This window comes from Grus americana, chromosome 6, assembly GCF_028858705.1.
Source record: "Grus americana isolate bGruAme1 chromosome 6, bGruAme1.mat, whole genome shotgun sequence".
NCBI lineage: Eukaryota > Metazoa > Chordata > Aves > Gruiformes > Gruidae > Grus > Grus americana.
In genome coordinates, this window is record NC_072857.1 from 1,023,443 (window position 1) to 1,029,442 (window position 6,000).

Here is a 6,000-nt window from a genome sequence, read left to right on the forward strand (position 1 = left end):
AGCATTAGGTGATATCCCAATTGCTTTATGCTGTATCCTACAAGGAAAAACTTTTTTGGCTTCTCTTTCCACTATTTTTAACTGAACCACTTTTTTCTTCTGTTTCATTACCCTCCTACCAAAAAATAAAAAGTCTTACAGATAATGAGGGGGAAAGTCTGATTTGTAAATCTTTCCTGGGATTTCAGATAGTAGTAATCTTGCCAGAGAAAGCAGTATGTTTCGGAGAATGAGGCAAGACTTACAAGGATGGCTGTAATCCCAAGCACTGTACCTAAAAACTAATAGGAATGCAAGGAAACACTGAGGTCACCACTATTTTGAGCTTTCTCACTGTACAAACATAATATATTTATTAAGTTTTATCATAAAAGTATTTAAATTCCCTCCTGTCCTACTGAAATATGACTTCAAAATCTGCCAAGGAGCGGGAAACCTAATCTCCAGCCTGATTACTGACTACATCTATGCGGGATGGTTTCCATGCTTTTTTGTTCTTGTGCCAACACTGTCTTTAGCTTAAATAGTTCAAATAGTCATTCTTGCTGTCTGTATTAGTGAGGGTTAGTATCAGCCATAAACCCCACCACACACACAATGCAAACTTGCAAATACTATAAAACAATTACAGTAATTAAAAAGAAATGTTCTTGTTAGATACAAGAAAATGATCTTGTTAGATTTACAGCCGTTCACCCTTTTTTCTGATGTTCTTCATTCCCCTCATATTTGATTAGACAATCTACCAATTCAGCGTGGTCCTAATACTGAATTATATCCACAGTTTTCTTCCCCCTGCCCCTACTCAAACACTAAAGGAGAAAGGATTAGAAAACAACGTGGTTTGCTTATTACAAGACTGGACATAGACCTGCATATACAAACAGGTACCTGCTCAAAAAATAACTACAAACTAGGTGATTACTTAGGTGTGTCAAGGAAGTAGCCTAGTTTTATATACCGGAATAAAGATTGAGACCTGATAGTGCATGCAAATCTAATCCTGGAGGAGGGGCACGCATTCAATATAATTTTGAAATCAAAATCAACACTTGCTTTGAGAAACACTTTGCTTAGCAAAAAAAAAAAAATGCACAGTCCAAGACTTTGTACCCAGCCAGCAGAGAAATGACAACCTGGGCTGCATCCGCCTTGTCAGGACACAACTCAGGGCGAGTTCAGCTGGCATCTGGAAACTCCTTTGAGACAGAGCTACACGTTCGCTTGGGAACCTGGCCCAAAGGAAGTAATCGAGGGATACGAAATGTTTCTAAAAGCAATACCATGACACCGCAAAAGAGTTTTGATTACAAACTGTTTGTTCATTACAGAATAAAAATTGTTTTCTAAAGTAATGATTTTTGGAAGAAATGGGCCACATTTACATTAGCAAGAGCTGTGGCACCGCTGCAGCGGATGTCTAAAGCAAAGTGGCTCCTGCTGAGAGCACCGCCTCCACGGTCTCTGTGCTCCGCATCGTTTGCTCCCAAGTAGCTCCAGTCCGGACCCTCAAGCACCTGTGAAGCAGGTGAGGCACGAGGCCTTCCTTCTTTAAAAGGTGATCTTCCCACCTTGGTCCAATCTGCTTCAGAATTTCTTCTCCATCCTCTAATTTTTATTTCATGTTAGTTTCCCTTTCTACCCTGCTTTTCACTCAGCTTTTCAGAGGTCTCCCGCTCTCCCGCGAGCGCCCAACAAGGACAGGCACGCGCCCAGCCATCCCCACCCTTCTGCGGGTGGAACTCCATGGTCCTGCTCACATCCCTGAGCTCACACCAGCTGCAGCGGCACACCCGCAACGATAAAGCTAACAATCCTTGGAGAAATGCAGGCTCAAACTACAACCGGAAGGCCGAGCAATGTACGGGAGATTAACCAATTCATACAACTAGACTATCAGTCCTCTCGTTTAAATGGAGTGCCGCATAGGCCCATATATGTTAGAAAAGGTAAAATAATTCTTTAAGTCCTACTTGCCGGTAGGTAAACGAGCACTATGATAAAAGTAAGCTGGTGCTTAACAGAGCTGTTTGCAAACACAAACCCTTGTTTTGAGGCCATCGACATATTTACAAGTGACAGTAGAAAGTAGCAATTGCAAACCGACTGTGGAAAAAGTGCATTTCTCTAAAACGTTTGCTCAGAGCTTGCAGACACTTCTGTGGAGACAAAGCAGGTAGCAGGAAGGAACCTGTCTGAGCTTTCATTTGGCAAACTGGTTTGAGCCTTTGAACCTACCACATCCATCCAGCTTCCTAAATTTCTAGCAGTGACAGATTACCAGGTAGAAATGGATCTCTAGAGAAAATATTACATTATGTAATAAGGCCTAGCTCACAAAGTTATTATGACTGTGCTCCTGTGCATGCATACATGCGCACACACATAATTAAGCAAAACAAAGTGTATACACGTACAACCAAAGTAACACTATAAATTAGATATAAGGTGTATCATTTTTCATGTGCGTATGTGCCTACTCAAAACTTTCATCCTAAGTCAGACTAAATAAAATTGGTAAATGTCTAACATTTTAATTAATACTATTCTGCTTACTGCTATTATAGAAGAGCCACATTTTGCCTTGGCTATCAGCCCTTAAAGATCGTGAAATATCAGATTGAGTCTTTACTAGCTGATCGCCAGTCACTGCTCATCACTAAACATTTCTGAGGAACCACATCTACAAATAAGTAAGACAAAGAAAAGGTCTAAAAATACACCACACTCCTAACAGCTGCTTCTCCAAGCTTGCTTCTCATCCATGGCCAGAAGATTATCTTACAAAGGGACTTCAGAGTCTTCAGGCCAACGCCAGTGTAATTACACTTGACCAAACCTCACGCAGGGAAACTTTCTGGGTGGAAGCCCCACTGCAGAATAGCAGCCACGGTTCAAAGAGAGCTCAGTGCAGAAGCAGACTGCAAACACAGACAATGAAAACAAGGCATACAGAGGAGTCTAGCACTGCCTGAGAACCACTGGAAGACAAATGCAGGAGTCTACTGGTAACAGATTCACACGTCCACAGTGCTCCAAGTCTCCAAGAGGAAGCAGTGTAGCTGGGCACTGACTGCCTGGCAAGGCTGGAGGGGTGTTTGCTCCTGCCGCACGCTCAGAGCCTGTGCCCCCGCAGAAAGCTCGGCACAGCTGCACCAGGCCTTGCTCTCAGACACGAAGGCGTCTTACAGCGTGAAGAGATGTTAGGAAGTGTGGCAAGGTGCGGGGCAGACAAAAGTGCAACTACTTCAGTGTGGAGAAGGGAGAGCCCCGGCTTCCCAGCAGCCAGTGGAATGGAGCTCGCTTTCAACGCACCTTCACTACCAGTTTACAGTAAATAGTAGAGTAAGCTCAGCGGGTAGTAAATCTGGTCGGTTTAAACTCAAGGTCTCCACACGCACGCATGTATATCTTTTCCTGTAGTAATGGGCTTACAAATGTTTACTGAACTGGTTGGTTAGAAGAGGTAAGAACTCAAAAAAGTTTCGGACTTACCTGTTGCACTGATAGACTCTCTCCCAGAAATGATCCTATGAAAGTGTTCATGCAAGTGAGAAGTAACTGTTTGCGTTTTCCAAAGTTCAGTGTAACTACAGCTATGCTATTCTTTGCCCAGCGTTCACATTTTTTTAATAATAAGAGGTGCTGTATTCTGCCAGCTCTATCAGAGAAAGAGTCTAGTGAAAGAGTTCTGAAAAGCCCTATCTGTCATATATAGATACGTACACGTGCAAACAGCTACCCCAAAGCAGAGACAGGCACTGGGGCTGCATCTGCATTTGGGGGACATTCACGGGGAGCTCAGCCCCTGAGCGGGGGACGACACACAGACAAACAGGACAGCTGCCAAGGACTTGACGCTACTTCCACAAAACAGCCACACACTCAATTTGGGGCCGCTCTTTCCATCCAAAAGCTTAAATAAGAGAGAGGTGAGGGGGCTGGGAGCCCTTGGTAGAGCCAAGACTTACTGTACTTTGCAAAAGTAAGATCTGGAGAAGAAGAGAGACAGCAGTGATGCGTTTACTACGGATTTACAATAGAGGCGACTTCAGAGCTGACGCCGAGGTGTGCAGCGCCGAGCACACCCCGACACTCTGCCCTGGCCGGAGCAGAGCACGCTGCCCGGTCTCCCAGCAAAGTCACCCCCAAGGCGGGGACCGCTCTCGCTCCGCAGCCGGGCCCAGGTGCGAAGCCCTGGAAGCCTCACCGCTCCCCTCCGTTGTTACCCGCCCCCCCCCCCCCCATCACCACCCGCCATAACCGAAAGCCACTTACTCCAGGAGCCCGGGGCGAGCCCGCGTCCCTCTCCGCGTTGCTCGCCGGCCGGCGGGAGGAGGCGGTAAGCGGGGTTGCAGGGAGGACGGCCGGCTTCCTGCACTCCTCCTCCAGCCGCGGCACGCCTCGCTTCTTCTCCAGCAGCCTGCCCCCCCCCCCCCCCCCCGCTCCGCCTTAACCACCGCCAGCGGCGTCTCCCCGCCCTATCCTCCGCCTCACCCCGCCGGCAGGCCACGGCCGGGCCTAAGGGCAGGCCGGTTCTCCTCAGGAAGGGGAACTGTGCTAGGCCCCGCCGCTGCGGCCTGTGCCCGGCTCCGGCGCTGAGGAGAACGACGCGGCCTCCTCACCCCGGTCTATAGTTGGGGGCGTCGCGGCTCTTCCCGGCCCCTCCTCCGGCTTGGGCTGCGCGGCCGTCTCTGCCGGCCGCGCAGCCCAAGCCGGCCAGCAATGCCGGCCCAGGCTCCTTTGAACGTTAATTGTGGTATCTTGGTGTTGTTTACCCTTGCCCTTGAACCGGGAACTGGTATTCAGTTGAATTTTATCATCTTTGTTTCTGAGGAATTCTGGTGGTGATTCACTGTTGGGTCACAGAGAGGTTTTCTCCTTACAGATAAATGGGAAACAGATCTGTTATATTCTGTTATCTGGCACAGGCCCTTCCCAGCTTGCCTAGTGGGTTAAAGTGCAGAGAAGGTCTTCCCATTGTGCGTCTTGATCTGTAGTACAGCCAATACCCACAACCTGCACAATCCACAGAGGAAATCCTAGACCAGAAAAATACTAAATCTCTGAGGGTCCACCTTTGGAAAAAAAAAAAAAATGCAGTGCATAATGGCTGTATAGAAATTCACATCTTCTCTTCTTCAGTTGTCCCTTCCAGTATGGCACGGTTGAAAAACAACACTGCATCTGCCAGCTCTCTTACTTCAACTGGAACTTCTCATGAAGCCCCGCTGAGCTCACAATTTCTACCAGATTTGGCAGAAGCACCATTTAGTGGTTAATCCCAATCTTCATAGAAGCCAGACTTTGCACCTGCGGGCAGGCTGCACAGGTACCCCTCTGCGGCACAGCTAACGGAGCCCACCACAGCGTGACACTTGCACTGTCACGGAGAGGACACTGGCAGCACAAGTGCTGGCACAAGATGAATCTCACTTGAGTTTTGCAGCACAGGGTATGCAGGCTTGTTTTTCTCTATTGAGGGCTTCCTGAATTGAAAGCTTTCCAATTCTGTACCTCTTCAAAACAACAGATTTCTGATCTTGAACTTCCCTAGGCACTTGCTGTATAAGTCTTAGAGTTGCTGACTGGGTGATACCTTGAGACATTTTGTGTATCCTCATTCTTCTCACTACTTTCTGTTCTGTGATACCAAGTGACAAGACTTGGAAGAGCTGCTGCTAAGAGCCATGGTCTCCAATGCTTCTCTTTGTTTCTCACCCCGGTTCCCACGCTCCAGGCTCCTAGGGACACAGCTGACAAACATGGCTATGTTTTTTGGGGAATCATCTGGAGATTCCTGGCTGTTGCTTCTCTTGCAGTGAGAAAGCCAGACACGCATTAGTAATAAGCCAGGATCTTCCTCCCCCTCCAAAACTCATTGCTGAACTTTTGGCTGTGCTTTTCCCTGCAGATTTACATTTTTAGTGCACTGCAGTCGTGGTTCCACAAGTTTGGGATCTCCTTTTCCATGCTGGACCGAAGCTGATCTTGTGACTG

At 47.4% G+C, this 6,000-nt stretch overlaps 1 protein-coding gene across 1 annotated transcript in view; it reads right to left on the reverse strand.

The window, feature by feature from the left end:
* GPD2 (glycerol-3-phosphate dehydrogenase 2) overlaps nt 1-4,618 on the reverse strand; it is a 58,649-nt gene extending 54,031 nt beyond the window's left edge. Inside the window, exon 1 of the mRNA XM_054829728.1 lies at nt 4,279-4,618. The gene's annotated coding sequence lies outside the window, so the exon portion shown is untranslated. The remainder of the gene's footprint in view (nt 1-4,278) is intronic.
* Nucleotides 4,619-6,000: the final 1,382 nt, after the last annotated feature.